The sequence below is a fragment of the Lissotriton helveticus genome, chromosome 6 (genome assembly GCF_964261635.1).
Source record: "Lissotriton helveticus chromosome 6, aLisHel1.1, whole genome shotgun sequence".
In the NCBI taxonomy this organism is placed as follows: Eukaryota; Metazoa; Chordata; class Amphibia; order Caudata; family Salamandridae; genus Lissotriton; species Lissotriton helveticus.
The window spans coordinates 491,191,470-491,208,632 of NC_136067.1; positions in this window are offsets into that span (position 1 = coordinate 491,191,470).

The following is a 17,163-nucleotide window of genomic DNA, read 5'->3' on the forward strand; positions in this document are numbered from 1 at the left end:
CAACCTTCTCTCTCGTGAACATACAACGTGAAAGGTTTACTGTAGTCAGGAGTACCCAACACCGGAGCCGAACACAATGCATCAAGTAATTCAGAAAAACTTTTCTGACATTCATCAGACCAAGGGAGAGGATGCGGAGTATCTTTAAGAGTCAAAGCCAACAGAGGCTTCGCTAACAAAGAAAAATTCGGGATCCACTGTCTACAATACGAAGTGATATCTAAAAAAGCACGCACTTCTCTCTGTGTGGATGGCACACTCATTTGGGCAATCGCTTGATTTCGTTCTGGGGTCAATCTTCTTCCCTCCTTCGACAAGAGATGACCTAAGTAGGTTACTTCTTGTCGGCAATACTGTAACTTGGAAGGTGACACTTTATGATGAAGGTCAGACAAATGTCGTAACAAGAAAGAGTAGCTTCTTTACAAATCTCTTCTTCATCAGCAGTAATCAGCAAATCATCAACGTACTGAATAAGAGTAGCACCAGTAGGCAACACAAAACCATCAAGCTGAGTTTTCAACGCCTGACTATAGATGGAGGGACTTTCACAATAGCCTTGAGGAGATCTCTTAAACCGGAAGCTGCGGCCTCCTAAAGAGACGCCGAAAATATCTCTACTTTCCTCTGAAATTGGAATACTGAAGAAAGCATTCTTCAAGTCGATAACAGAAAACCAGGCTGCCGAAGCAGGAATCAGAGTCAACAAAGGAGTGATATCAGGAACAACAGGAAACTGTGGCACCACAATCTTATTCACTTCTCGAAGATCGATCACAAACCGATACACAGGTGGCTGAGAAGCATCAGTACGCTTAAGGACAGGCAGAACAGGACTGTTACACACGTTACCTCTCGTTTCTTCAACTACACCCTTCTCAACTAAATCATAGATAATCGCTAGAAGAACTCTCTCCCGCCATCACTCGATATTTTATATTGCGGAATACGAGGTAACAAAGCATTCGACTTAAGGGTAACAACATAGGGTGGCATCTGCAAGAGACCAACATCATTGGGACCCGTAGCCCAAAGTGTATCAGTAAGAGAACGCAATTCCAGTGGAAGACAATCTTTAGACAAATACATTGGAGAAATCACTTTCTTACCCACTGTAAGATGTACTCCCGAAGGAGAACAATGTAATGTCGCATACAATCTTTTCAGCAAGTCCAAACCCAAAAGATTAGAATAAGTGGAGCTTCCAATTCACAAGGACCAATAGAAAAGGACAAAGGACTAGAAACCGGATTACGAACTGGGGCGCCTGAAAATACTACGGAAACATTGGTCAAGCCAGATAAAGGTGCGCCAGGAAGTTTAGAGTGCATAATATAACTCTTCGTCGCACCAGTATCCAAAAGAAAAGGTTCTGCCACACCTGATGTAATCACTTCATCATAAGGTCCACTCTGGTCTACTGGAACTGACACTACTCCCTCACTTTGTCCATGGCTGTCCTAACTATCATTATAACCAGCACTCTCACTCTCATCATAATAATCATCAACATAGTACTGTGCAGACTGACCACTCGGAACATTCTGTCTGTCAAAATAATTCGCAGAATTCTGAAGGGAAGAGGAACGCTCATTCTGGGGTAACACACCACGTCCCCTACCCCTAGGAGCTTGCTGGAAACCACCACGACCTCTCTGACCAGATACGCCATTCGCACGCTTTAACAAAGCCGGGCAACTATTCTTGAAATGACCTTCCTCTCTGCAATAAGCACACTGATTAGGACCAGGAAAGAATCGCGGAGCATAAGGCTCAGGCTTCTTTAGCAATCTCTGAAACTGTGGAGGTTGCTGAAACTGAGGCTGATTCTGACGAGGCGGATAAGCTTGCCGCAAAAGAACTTTCGTCTTTAGATCTTTAGTTTTCTTCTCTGCTTTATCCTTCTCATCTTCATCCCTATTCTCATAATATTGTGCAGTAGCCAATATCTGGGCCGACGAAGAAACAGCCCATGAACTCTCCGAGTCCTTTAACTTATTAGAAAGTTCGGGAAGCAAATTCAAGACAAATTTGTCTACGAACAACATTTGACCACCTTCAGTGCTCATATCCTGACCACTATGATCAATAAACGTTTCTTCAAACCTCGTGAAGAAATCAGACAAACTCTCGTCTTTCTTTTGTTTGCATGCTGCTAACTTATCCCAATTCACTCGTAAAGGAGGCATCATAGTTTTCATTAAATTAATAGTTCTACCAGGTAATTCTGCAACTAAAGGTTCAGGTTTGGCACCTCCTACCTGCCGACCATCTGCAGCAACAATATTAGCCTACGTATCTTCTAATTCTTGCGCATGATTCTCATGACGAATCTTCGCCCACAAAGGTTGAGGGACTACATTACCCATCAACATATCTATGTCAGCTAATTTCATAATACACGCATCAACTGTCTGAGACAACTCCTTGTAATAACCAGCAGGATTCTTACGGGGGTCAGGTAAAGTCTGCTTAAGAGCTAAGACCTCTGCTCTCTTCCAAGGAACATGTCATGTACCCATACTCGCTGAAAATGAGCCGGTACACCCTGAATACCCTGATTAACGTTAGCAACAACTTCCTCTCTCCATAAAGGGGGAACCTCTCTCATAGGATACTGCTTCACTTTCCTCCTAACTGAGGAATCAGGTTCGTACAATGTCTGAGGCGGTAATCTAGACCTAAAAACAAGTATCGTCTCCACGGCATCTGTAACATCAGATTCCACTATCGTCCCTTTGGCAAATTCTGACTGAACATCAAGCACTTCCTGCGGAATCTGACCCAACTCATTATCTTCCCATTCCTGACGAAGAAAAGTACACATTACATCAAAAACGTACCTTTGCTTAGGCGGCTCCCACTGAAAGAAAACATCCATAACCGCTTGCAAATCATACCTAGAAGCATTTAAAATCCATCTACGAGCCAACAAATCCAACACTGTCCGTTCCTCGGAACTAGGAAGCTGACTACGACTCTGCTTTCGTTCCGAAACAGGGGTCATATTCAGTGACCCAAACAATGGAGACAACAGATTAACAACAGTCTCGGTCATTCGTTTTCGAGCAGAAGGAGAAGAAGCAGACATAAGAACAGGAGAATAAGTATTTTGAGGCAAAAGAGGTGTAGGGACAAGAACAGTAGGAGTCGAAGATACAGAAGTAGAAGACAAAGGAGTTTGAGGCAAAGCTGGTAGCAAAGTTGGCGACCCTAGAGTGGGTTGCGCAGTAGGAGGCAAAACCATCTGTGGAGCACCGGGTGGCTGAACAACAGCAGGAGGTTGAACAACAAAGGGTGGAACAACCGGGGGTAATGGAGGCGCAGTAGCACCCTGCACATAAGGGGGTGGTAATCTCAGTAAATGAGAGATCAAAGGATCTTTTTCAAGATCTTCAATTACTTTCGGAGGAGAAGGCGGCAAGGCCGGTTAACATTTATCAATGGCCATACAACATTGTCTATCTGAGACTTCACTCGCACGCTCTTCTCCATCTTCCTTAAACTGCCTATCAGCTTGTAGTACTGACATATTCTTATCTTTCCTATCTCTCTTTGCTTGCTTAATTTCTCGCTGTTTGGCTTCCTTACGTCAAAGGCGGAAAGAGTCAAACATCGCCGGCCAGGCTTTCTTCCTAAATAGCGCAACTTCCAGATTATCTAAAATATTTAATTCGAAACTACCATGTTGGGGCCATCGTAAAACACCATCTTTCCTTGTATAGCGAACCCATACTTCATTGTAAGTAACAGGACCTACTCCGTGTTTTGAATAGATCTCATAAGTCGGAGTTCCAACCGGGGGTATCGGACACGAATTCTCCACTCGGGAATCCCTGTTGCAACCACAACTAAACCATTTCCTAATTTTGCTAAGACCAGGCATCTTATAGCTCACTAATCTAGCTTAAAACTTCGAGGGGTTATCAACTATCGATACACTCGTAAATATACGAGCCCCTCGGCTTCGGCTATTGCAATATCCGAATCACAACCAAGAACCAAAACAAAGTCGTGGGAGCGACCCACTTATACTTAACCAAAATATCTGTCACGCCACCAGAAGACCGTCTATCGTCTCGCTTTACAAAGGATCAATCAAGGGTCCAAGACAGGGCGACAGTCAGGGCAGCAGTCCTTCGTAGCCGTTGGAAAGCGGGAAGCCTCACTGTAAAAACTTTCGGTCCACGTCGACATACAGGGGTCGATGAAGTGGCGGCCTTCCTCCAGAATTTCCTCACGTGGCTCCTCACGATCCTCAGGCTTGGACCGGTACCGCTGAAGTCGCCCCACCGTTGGGCGCCAACTGAAGAACCGGGTTTTCTTAGAACCCAGCGGTGCCAGGGACACACCCGAAGTCTTTGGATTCTCCTGTCTTGGAATACAGAGACACGGAATACTTCTGGATGGCATCAAAGATCAAATTTATTAGCTGCAGCTAGTAACAGTAAACCAAGCAATACAACACGGTGTAAAACTCAGGAGACTGCTCAATTTTCGTAGAGCAAGACATCTCTTTTTATACATATTTTGCTCATTACAAATGCACACCCACTGCGACAAATACTGACCAATAGGACACATTTTCTAACTGAGTATCACATTAACAAAAACCCAATTTACAGTAACCCAACCCAAAAGTTAATTATTAGGAATGTCCCAAATTTAATCTTTGCAAGCCGGACAAATTTATCATTGAAAAGCACAACCCATGTAATGTCAGAACACAAAGGAAACAGTAATAGATGCTGAACAAGATAAAACATGTGCAAGGAAACTAAAGGTTAACGAGGTCCTGAACATTAAGTGGCAATCTTAGACAAGGATCAAACCAAGGGAAATTGGCTTTGCGAGGTTAGTTTCAGGTGAAGAGGTCAGTTTCTCTGCAGTTCTTTCAGAGTCGAAAAGGGCCTGTTAATGCATACATGAACAATGAGACCCATGCAACTTTGTTCGTTCGTTCACCTCTACGGCCTACGTGAGGGCAACACAAAAATGGAGTCAGGCTAGAGAATTACAGAACCTCACTTGCCCATGTCCTGTTACTCATTTGATATTGTAATGAAATCTTGTGGTTTCAAACTATATAACCTTGTGTTCTACTTCTGCTTATTCAAGCATTCAGCACCCAACTGATGCTCCCATGCACAAAATACATTTCTTTATGGTGGTGTGACAGAGTTTATTTTGGGTTCTACAGGTTTTGTACAGTTTCTAAATTTGGTAAGAGAATGCAATCCCTTGAGCCTTGGCCTTCTGCTGCTGACCGTCGCTCTCAGGCTCCCCTTTGAGAAAGGGCGAATTACCACCTCAAGCTCCTGTTTTCAGCCTGCAGTGACACTCTGAAGGTGGCTCCGAGTGGGCAAACTACAGCTCCTCCTACCTGCGATGACTCTCATGGGGGGGTAGGGGGTGAATGCTCTACTCAGCACTGGCTGGGCAACTCCTTGGTAAGATATTCCACTCTTTTTTAAAATGTCTTCTCCGTTCACTTTGCCTGCTGGCAAGGTCTCCACTGTGATTCTTTGTATTCTTTTTACTGCCCTGTGTATGGACATTTTTACTATGTTTTGATTTTCCCTGGTCCGAAGGGGACCTGGATTTGTACTGATCCAGAGGGGACAGTAAATGGACAGTCAAAGGGACTGTTCCAGAAGGGTGCAGTCGCAGTAAGTACAAACCATCACATGCTAGGTGGAGTCAGAGGGAACTCAGACAAGAGTGGGCTGACAAGCCCCCTTCGGTCCTTGGTTGGAGGCACTGGCAGGGGACTGGTGGTTAGCATCCCCTCCGGACTTAGATGTTAGTTAGTGTGTTGAATGTTTGCCGGTGGTGCTTCATTCAGGGTCTAGATTAGGGCTAGATATTAATTAGTGTGTGAAATGTTTGCGGTTGGTGCTTCATTCAGGGCCTAGATTAGGGGAAGGTTTGTGGTTCTAGGCAGCCGGTGTCACTCCAACTAGACTGGGAGGCCCAGTGAAACTGTTCGGAGGGGAAAGGGACGGGAGGATTTGGTGGGAATTCTCGGAATGGGCACACCTAGACAGGGTGCAGTAGCAGTTGGTGCACACCCAGGATTGATAGGGGTTGTAACTGCAGATACTATCCTAGTATTCTCCCGTTGTCTGTAACTCGGTGTTTATTGAGTTACAGGCAGGGAGGGAATTCATAATTCATTGATTTCTTAGTTTTTGCATTAATAGGTTTTGTGATGTCTGTTGTTATTCATGTTGTTCATCAGTTACCTTTTGACTGATCGGATTTTTACATGACCACACCAACCTATAATGCAATTTTTCAAACAATAACTCTGCCAGACTTCTTAATAGACATTTTCACACTATGTTGTACTGAACATTACCCTATGTCTGTGCGCTCCTACTTATGAAACTGGAGATTACAACACTTCTTATGATCACACTTATTCTCCTTTGGGACTAAAATACACCGTAACAAAGTGCTCATGTAACTCTACACCACCTAGGAACTGACCTATGCTATTTGAGTTGTATGTGTATGCATGTGTAAGTGCAGAGTTCCCCAGTTTTTGCCTCGCCCCTTCATGTGATTTTACAATTCCGTCCAGCCGCACCTCTATGGGTCCATGTGTCGCCCTGGACAAAGCAAGGGGACGGAATTCCTATTCTCCTTCTGTTTCTTTCCTTCCTACCTGTCTCTTTGCCTGGTGAACATCTCTCTCTCCGCTTCATTTACCAAAGTGCAGCTGGCTGTTTGACCATTGCATGAATGATTGCACAAATTTGTTTCTCTTACCCATGGCCTTTGGATATGAGCTGGGAACAAAGGACAAGGGAACCCTACTCACGGGGAGCCTGGGTAAGAAAGTTGCTGAGGAAACAATGGCTCCTGTGGACTAATAAAGGTTTTCCTAATAAAAAGTGCATGATGGCATTGTACAGGGTTGGATTGATGTCAGAAATAAGCTGGCCACAAACACTGAGGACTCATCAATTTGTAAAATTGTTTACATAGTAAGTAGGTAAGGTAAACAATATAGACATAGAACTTGGGAGTTGAAATACTTTTGTACAACAAACAATAATTAAACAATAGTGAGAGGTGTCCCAGTGAAAAAAACGTTTGGAACCTAAACTAGTGGTGACATATTATGTGACATATGTGCAAGGTTTCACTTTGGAACATTTAGGCGACCATTGGAAATTCAGCAATGTGTTGGACCACACTTTATACAATCATAAGTGCTGGGTAATGGTTCGCCTTTGTTAACTGTCGACGGCGTTTTGACCCTGTGTGAAATGTAGGGTCTCCTCAGGACCTAGAAATATCAGGACACCTAAAAGAAATGGGAGGATACCATCAATGTGTGGCCTTAATGGGAAACTGCGTTCATGGGGGCAAGAGATCTGTATGAAAGTATACCTGAACGAAGGCCTGCACTGCCTAATGTGAAGAGCAGTGTCACCGTGAAAGTAGTGGAGAAAATGAAGTCACAGGGGACCCGGCCGGGTGCTGTGAAGGAGTAAGAAAAATACAATGTAAACAGAATGAGGCAAAATGGCACTGTTGATATAATGAACATGAAGGAGAATGAGCCAATGGAACTTACCCCATGTGAGGGTAGTGGTAGGCAGGCAGAGGAGATGGCCGTGCTGGGAAAACCTTGGCGCTAATGGAGGCACTGAATATTTGTTTTTGTCAAGCGCTGTGTGGGAGAAATATGAAGGAAACGCTATATGGATGTTTATCTGTAGTACTGTGTGACTAAAAATTGTGGTAAACAAAGTACAAGCTTACCCGTATGCGTATATCTACGCTCTATGTGCAGGGGAGCAGAGCAGCACTTTACTTTTGATAATGGCTCAACGGACTGTAGCTCCGTATCAACGATTACTAAGAGGGTTGACGGTCATGAGTTGAATTCTGAAATAAATTACAACAACCATTTACAATGCTACGGTCTCGCCTTTGCCAAAGTTAGAGCTATTGGCATTGTAAATGACAACATTTTTATTTATATGTTGCTTTTGAAAACAGATAAATAATTGGCATTGTCATTTACAATGTCAATAGCTTAATCTATCGCAAATGCGAGACTATTGCATTTGTACCCACACACCCACCCACACCCACACACAGAGACACACACAGAGCCCCCCACACACACAGCGCCCCGCACACACACACAGAGCCCCACACACACACACACACAGAGAGCCCCACACACACAGAGCCCCACACACACACACACACAGAGCCACACATACACACACACAGAGCCCCCCACACACACACAGAGCCCCCCCCACACACACAGAGCCCCTCACACACACAAAGCCCCCCACGGACACGCAGAGAGCCCCCCCCACACACACAGAGCCCCCCACACACACACACAGAGAGCCACAGAGAGAGAGAGAGAGAGCCACACACAGACACACAGAGCCACACACACACACACACACACACACAGAGAGACCCCCACACACACAGAGCCCCCCCACACACACAGAGAGCCACACACACAGACACAGAGCCACACCCACACACAGAGACACACACACACAGACACACACACACAGAGACACGCACACACAGAGAGCCACACACAGGGAACAGAGGCCAGAAAAAACTATCACAACGAGGGAACAGAGGGCAGAAAAGCAAGCACAGTGAGGTAACGGGGGGCAGGAAAGCAAGCACAACGAGGGAACAGTGGGGGGGTGGCAGAAAAGCAAGCACAACGAGGGAACAGGGGGCAGAAAAGCAAGCTCAACGAGGTAACGGGTGGGCAGAAAAGCAAGCACAATGAGGGAACAGGGGCGGCAGAAAAGCAAGCACAACGATGGAACAGGGGGGCAGAAAAGCAAGCACAATGAGGGAACTGGAGGGGCAGAAAAGCAAGCACAACGAGGGAACAGGGGCAGGAAATCCAGCACAACGAGGGAACAGAAGGGGGGCAGAAAAGCAAGCACAACGAGGGAACGGGGGGCAGAAAAGCAAGCACAGCAAGGGAACAGGGGGGGGCAGAAAAGCAAGCACAATGAGGGAACAGGAGGCAGAAAAGCCAGCACAACGAGGGAACAGAAGGGGGGCAGAAAAGCAAGCACAACGAGGGAACGGGGGGGGCAGAAAAGCAAACACAACGAGGGAACGGCGGGGCAGAAAAGCAAGCACAACGAGGGAACGGGGGCAGAAAAGCAAGCACAACGAGGGAACGGGGGGGCAGAAAAGCAAGCACAATGTGGGAACGGGGGGCAGAAAGCAAGCACAACGAGGGAACGGGGGGAGGCAGAAAAGCAAGCACAATGAGGGAACGGGGGCAGAAAAGCAGGCACAATGAGGGAACAGGGGGGGCAGAAAAGCAAGCACAACGAGGGAACAGGGTGAGGGCAGAAAAGCAAGCACAATGAGGGAACAGGGGGCAGAAAAGCAAGCACAACAAGGGAACAGAGGGGGCAGAAAAGCAAGCACAACAAGGGAACGGGGGGCAGAAAAGCAAGCACAACGAGGGAACGGGGGGCTGAAAAGCAAGCACAACGAGGGAACGGGGGGCCGAAAAGCAAGCACAACGAGGGAACAAGGGGGGCAGAAAAGCAAGCACAACGAGGGAACAGGGGGGCAGAAAAGCAAGTACGAGGGAACAGGGGGGGCAGAAAAGCAAGCACAACAAGGGAACGGGGGCAGAAAAGCAAGCACAACGAGGGAACGGGGGGCAGAAAAGCAAGCATAACGAGGAAACAGGGGGGCAGAAAAGCAAGCACAACGAGGTAATGGGGGGGCAGAAAAGCAAGCACAACGAGGGAACAGGGGGGGCAGAAAAGCAAGCACAACGAGGGAACAGGGGGGGGCAGAAAAGCAAGCACAACGAGGGAACAGGCGGGCAGAAAATCAAGCACAACGAGGGAACGGGGGCAGAAAAGCAAGCACAACGTGGGAACGGGGGGCAGAAAGCAAGCACAACGAGGGAACGGGGAGGCAGAAAAGCAAGCACAATGAGGGAACGGGGGGCAGAAAAGCAGGCACAATGAGGGAACAGGGGGGGGCAGAAAAGCAAGCACAACGAGGGAACAGGGTGAGGGCAGAAAAGCAAGCACAATGAGGGAACAGGGGGGCAGAAAAGCAAGCACAACAAGGGAACAGAGGGGACAGAAAAGCAAGCACAACAAGGGAACGGGGGGCAGAAAAGCAAGCACAACGAGGGAACGGGGGCAGAAAAGCAAGCACAACGAGGGAACGGGGGCAGAAAAGCAAGCACAACGAGGGAACAGGGGGGGCAGAAAAGCAAGCACAACGAGGGAACAGGGGGGCAGAAAAGCAAGTACGAGGGAACAGGGGGGGCAGAAAAGCAAGCACAACAAGGGAACGGGGGGCAGAAAAGCAAGCACAACGAGGGAACGGGGGGCAGAAAAGCAAGCACAACGAGGTAACGGGGGGGCAGAAAAGCAAGCACAACGAGGGAACAGGGAGGGCAGAAAAGCAAGCACAACGAGGGAACAGGGGGGCAGAAAAGCAAGCACAACGAGGGAACAGGGGGGCAGAAAAGCAAGCACAACGAGGGAACGGGGGCAGAAAGGCAAGCACAACGAGGGACCGGGGCAGAAAAGCAAGCACAATGAGGGAACGGGGGGCAGAAAAGCAAGCACAACGAGGGAACAGGCACAATGAGGGACCGGGGGCTAGAAAAGCAAGCACAACGAGGGAACAGGGGGGTCAGAAAACCAAGCACAACGAGGGAACAGGGGGGGCAGAAAAGCAAGCACAACGAGGGAACGGGGGCAGAAAAGCAAGCATAACAAGGGAACAGGGGGCAGAAAAGCAAGCACAACGAGGGAACGGGGGCAGAAAAGCAAGCACAACGAGGGAACGGGGGCAGAAAGGCAAGCACAACGAGGGAACGGTGGGCAGAAAAGCAAGCACAACGAGGCAATGGGGGCAGAAAAGCAAGCACAACGAGCGAACAGGGGGGCAGAAAAGCAAGCACAACGAGCGAATGGGGGCAGAAAAGCAAGCACAACGAGGGAACAGGGGGGGCAGAAAAGCAAGCAAAACGAGGGAACAGGGGGGGCAGAAAAGCAAGCACAACGAGGGAACGGGGTGGCAGAAAAGCAAGCACAATTAGGGAACATGGGGGGCAGAAAAGCAAGCACAACGAGGGAACGGGGGGCAGAAAAGCAAGCACAACGAGGGAACAGGGGGGGCAGAAAAGCAAGCACAATGAGGGAACCGGGGCAGAAAAGCAAGCAAAAAGAGGGAACAGGGGGGTAGAAAAGCAAGCACAACGAGGGAACAGGGGGCAGAAAAGCAAGCACAAGGAGGGAACAGGGGGGGCAGAAAAACAATCACAACGAGGGAACAGAGGCAAGAAGAGGTAAGAAAAGCAAGCACAACGAGGGAACAGGGGGGGGCAGAAAAGCAAGCACCACGAGGGAACAGGGGGGGCAGAAAAGCAAGCACAATGAGGGAACAGGGGGTGCAGAAAAGCAAGCACAACGAGAGAACGGGGGGCAGAAAAGCAAGCACAACGAGGGAACAGAGGGGCAGAAAAGCAAGCATAAGGAGGGAGCAGGGGGGCAGAAAAGCAAGCACAACGAGGGAACGGGGGGCAGAAAAGCAAGCACAACGAGGGAACGGGGCAGAAAAGCAAGAACAACGAGGGAACAGGGGGGGGCAGAAAAGCAAGCACAACGAGGGGGCAGGGGGGGCAGAAAAGCAAGCACAACGAGGGAACAGGGGTGGCAGAAAAGCAAGCAAAACGAGGGAACAGTGGGGCAGAAAAGAAAGCACAATGAGGGAACGGGGCCAGAAAAGCAAGCACAACGAGGGAACAGGGGGGCAGAAAAGCAAGCACAACGAGGGGACAGGGGGGCAGAAAAGCAAGCACGAGAGAACAGCGGGGGCAGAAAAGCAAGCACAACAAGGGAACAGGGGGGTAGAAAAGCAAGCACAACGAGGGAACGGGGGGCAGAAAAGCAAGCATAACGAGGAAACAGGGGGGCAGAAAAGCAAGCAAAACGAGGGAACTGGGGGCAGAAAAGCAAGCACAACAAGGGAACAGGGGGCAGAAAAGCAAGCACAACGAGAGAACAGGGGGGGAAGAAAAGCAAGCACAACGAGGGGACGGGGGCAGAAAAGCAAGCACAGCGAGGGAACAGGGGGGGCAGAAAGGCAAGCACAATGAGGGAACAGGGGGGGCAGAAAAGCAAGCAGACGAGGGAACGGGGGGCAGAGAAGCAAGCGCAACGAGGGAACAGGGGGGGCAGAAAAGCAAGCACAACGAGGGAACGGGGTGCAGAAAAGCAAGCACAACGAGGGAAAGGGGGCAGAAAAGCAAGCACAACGAGGGAAAGGGGGCAGAAAAGCAAGAACAACGAGGGACCAGGGGGCGCAGAAAAGCAAGCACAATGAGGGATCAGGGTGGGCAGAAAAGCAAGCACAACGAGGGAACAGGGGGGCAGAAAAGCAAGCACAACGAGGGAACAGGGGGGCAGAAAAGCAAGCACAACGAGGGAACAGGGGGGCAGAAAAGCAAGTACGAGGGAACAGGGGGGGCAGAAAAGCAAGCACAACAAGGGAACGGGGGGCAGAAAAGCAAGCACAACGAGGGAACGGGGGGCAGAAAAGCAAGCACAACGAGGTAACGGGGGGGCAGAAAAGTAAGCACAACGAGGGAACAGGGAGGGCAGAAAAGCAAGCACAACGAGGGAACAGGGGGGCAGAAAAGCAAGCACAACGAGGGGACGGGGGCAGAAAAGCAAGCACAGCGAGGGAACAGGGGGGGCAGAAAGGCAAGCACAATGAGGGAACAGGGGGGGCAGAAAAGCAAGAAGACGAGGGAACGGGGGGCAGAGAAGCAAGCGCAACGAGGGAACAGGGGGGGCAGAAAAGCAAGCACAACGAGGGAACGGGGTGCAGAAAAGCAAGCACAACGAGGGAAAGGGGGCAGAAAAGCAAGCACAACGAGGGAAAGGGGGCAGAAAAGCAAGAACAACGAGGGACCAGGGGGCGCAGAAAAGCAAGCACAATGAGGGATCAGGGTGGGCAGAAAAGCAAGCACAACGAGGGAACAGGGGGGCAGAAAAGCAAGCACAACGAGGGAACAGGGGGGCAGAAAAGCAAGCACAACGAGGGAACAGGGGGGCAGAAAAGCAAGTACGAGGGAACAGGGGGGGCAGAAAAGCAAGCACAACAAGGGAACGGGGGGCAGAAAAGCAAGCACAACGAGGGAACGGGGGGCAGAAAAGCAAGCACAACGAGGTAACGGGGGGGCAGAAAAGTAAGCACAACGAGGGAACAGGGAGGGCAGAAAAGCAAGCACAACGAGGGAACAGGGGGGCAGAAAAGCAAGCACAACGAGGGAACGGGGGCAGAAAGGCAAGCACAACGAGGGACCGGGGCAGAAAAGCAAGCACAATGAGGGAACGGGGGCAGAAAAGCAAGCACAACGAGGGAACAGGCACAATGAGGGACCGGGGGCTAGAAAAGCAAGCACAACGAGGGAACAGGGGGGGCAGAAAAGCAAGCACAACGAGGGAACAGGGGGGGCAGAAAAGCAAGCACAACGAGGGAACGGGGGGCAGAAAAGCAAGCATAACAAGGGAACAGGGGGCAGAAAAGCAAGCACAACGAGGGAACGGGGGCAGAAAAGCAAGCACAACGAGGGAACGGGGGCAGAAAGGCAAGCACAACGAGGGAACGGTGGGCAGAAAAGCAAGCACAACGAGGCAATGGGGGCAGAAAAGCAAGCACAACGAGGGAACAGGGGGGGCAGAAAAGCAAGCAAAACGAGGGAACAGGGGGGGCAGAAAAGCAAGCACAACGAGGGAACGGGGTGGCAGAAAAGCAAGCACAATTAGGGAACATGGGGGGCAGAAAAGCAAGCACAACGAGTGAACGGGGGGCAGAAAAGCAAGCACAACGAGGGAACAGGGGGGGCAGAAAAGCAAGCACAACGAGGGAACCGGGGCAGAAAAGCAAGCACAAAGAGGGAACAGGGGGGTAGAAAAGCAAGCACAACGAGGGAACAGGGGGGCAGAAAAGCAAGCACAAGGAGGGAACAGGGGGGGCAGAAAAACAATCACAACGAGGGAACAGAGGCAAGAAGAGGTAAGAAAAGCAAGCACAACGAGGGAACAGGGGGGGGCAGAAAAGCAAGCACCGCGAGGGAACAGGGGGGGCAGAAAAGCAAGCACAATGAGGGAACAGGGGGTGCAGAAAAGCAAGCACAACGAGAGAACGGGGGGCAGAAAAGCAAGCACAACGAGGGAACAGAGGGGCAGAAAAGCAAGCATAAGGAGGGAGCAGGGGGGCAGAAAAGCAAGCACAACGAGGGAACGGGGGGCAGAAAAGCAAGCACAATGAGGGAACGGGGCAGAAAAGCAAGAACAACGAGGGAACAGGGGGGGCAGAAAAGCAAGCACAACGAGGGGGCAGGGGGGGCAGAAAAGCAAGCACAACGAGGGAACAGGGGTGGCAGAAAAGCAAGCAAAACGAGGGAACAGTGGGGCAGAAAAGAAAGCACAATGAGGGAACGGGGCCAGAAAAGCAAGCACAACGAGGGAACAGGGGGGCAGAAAAGCAAGCACAACGAGGGAACAGGGGGGCAGAAAAGCAAGCACGAGAGAACAGCGGGGGCAGAAAAGCAAGCACAACAAGGGAACAGGGGGGTAGAAAAGCAAGCACAACGAGGGAACGGGGGGCAGAAAAGCAAGCATAATGAGGAAACAGGGGGGCAGAAAAGCAAGCAAAACGAGGGAACTGGGGGCAGAAAAGCAAGCACAACAAAGGAACAGGGGGCAGAAAAGCAAGCACAACGAGAGAACAGGGGGGGAAGAAAAGCAAGCACAACGAGGGGACTGGGGCAGAAAAGCAAGCACAGCGAGGGAACAGGGGGGGCAGAAAGGCAAGCACAATGAGGGAACAGGGGGGGCAGAAAAGCAAGCAGACGAGGGAACGGGGGGCAGAGAAGCAAGCACAACGAGGGAACAGGGGGGGCAGAAAAGCAAGCACAACGAGGGAACGGGGTGCAGAAAAGCAAGCACAACGAGGGAAAGGGGGCAGAAAAGCAATCACAACGAGGGAAAGGGGGCAGAAAAGCAAGAACAACGAGGGACCAGGGGGCGCAGAAAAGCAAGCACAATGAGGGATCAGGGTGGGCAGAAAAGCAAGCACAACGAGGCAATGGGGGCAGAAAAGCAAGCACAACGAGCGAACAGGGGGGCAGAAAAGCAAGCACAATGAGGGAACGGGGGGCAGAAAAGCAAGCACAACGAGGGAACAGGCACAATGAGGGACCGGGGGCTAGAAAAGCAAGCACAACGAGGGAACAGGGGGGTCAGAAAACCAAGCACAACGAGGGAACAGGGGGGGCAGAAAAGCAAGCACAACGAGGGAACGGGGGCAGAAAAGCAAGCATAACAAGGGAACAGGGGGCAGAAAAGCAAGCACAACGAGGGAACGGGGGCAGAAAAGCAAGCACAACGAGGGAACGGGGGCAGAAAGGCAAGCACAACGAGGGAACGGTGGGCAGAAAAGCAAGCACAACGAGGCAATGGGGGCAGAAAAGCAAGCACAACGAGCGAACAGGGGGGCAGAAAAGCAAGCACAACGAGCGAATGGGGGCAGAAAAGCAAGCACAACGAGGGAACAGGGGGGGCAGAAAAGCAAGCAAAACGAGGGAACAGGGGGGGCAGAAAAGCAAGCACAACGAGGGAACGGGGTGGCAGAAAAGCAAGCACAATTAGGGAACATGGGGGGCAGAAAAGCAAGCACAACGAGGGAACGGGGGGCAGAAAAGCAAGCACAACGAGGGAACAGGGGGGGCAGAAAAGCAAGCACAACGAGGGAACCGGGGCAGAAAAGCAAGCAAAAAGAGGGAACAGGGGGGTAGAAAAGCAAGCACAACGAGGGAACAGGGGGGCAGAAAAGCAAGCACAAGGAGGGAACAGGGGGGGCAGAAAAACAATCACAACGAGGGAACAGAGGCAAGAAGAGGTAAGAAAAGCAAGCACAACGAGGGAACAGGGGGGGGCAGAAAAGCAAGCACCACGAGGGAACAGGGGGGGCAGAAAAGCAAGCACAATGAGGGAACAGGGGGTGCAGAAAAGCAAGCACAACGAGAGAACGGGGGGCAGAAAAGCAAGCACAACGAGGGAACAGAGGGGCAGAAAAGCAAGCATAAGGAGGGAGCAGGGGGGCAGAAAAGCAAGCACAACGAGGGAACGGGGGGCAGAAAAGCAAGCACAACGAGGGAACGGGGCAGAAAAGCAAGAACAACGAGGGAACAGGGGGGGCAGAAAAGCAAGCACAACGAGGGGGCAGGGGGGGCAGAAAAGCAAGCACAACGAGGGAACAGGGGTGGCAGAAAAGCAAGCAAAACGAGGGAACAGTGGGGCAGAAAAGAAAGCACAATGAGGGAACGGGGCCAGAAAAGCAAGCACAACGAGGGAACAGGGGGGCAGAAAAGCAAGCACAACGAGGGGACAGGGGGGCAGAAAAGCAAGCACGAGAGAACAGCGGGGGCAGAAAAGCAAGCACAACAAGGGAACAGGGGGGTAGAAAAGCAAGCACAACGAGGGAACGGGGGGCAGAAAAGCAAGCATAACGAGGAAACAGGGGGGCAGAAAAGCAAGCAAAACGAGGGAACTGGGGGCAGAAAAGCAAGCACAACAAGGGAACAGGGGGCAGAAAAGCAAGCACAACGAGAGAACAGGGGGGGAAGAAAAGCAAGCACAACGAGGGGACGGGGGCAGAAAAGCAAGCACAGCGAGGGAACAGGGGGGGCAGAAAGGCAAGCACAATGAGGGAACAGGGGGGGCAGAAAAGCAAGCAGACGAGGGAACGGGGGGCAGAGAAGCAAGCGCAACGAGGGAACAGGGGGGGCAGAAAAGCAAGCACAACGAGGGAACGGGGTGCAGAAAAGCAAGCACAACGAGGGAAAGGGGGCAGAAAAGCAAGCACAACGAGGGAAAGGGGGCAGAAAAGCAAGAACAACGAGGGACCAGGGGGCGCAGAAAAGCAAGCACAATGAGGGATCAGGGTGGGCAGAAAAGCAAGCACAACGAGGGAACAGGGGGGCAGAAAAGCAAGCACAACGAGGGAACAGGGGGGCAGAAAAGCAAGCACAACGAGGGAACAGGGGGGCAGAAAAGCAAGTACGAGGGAACAGGGGGGGCAGAAAAGCAA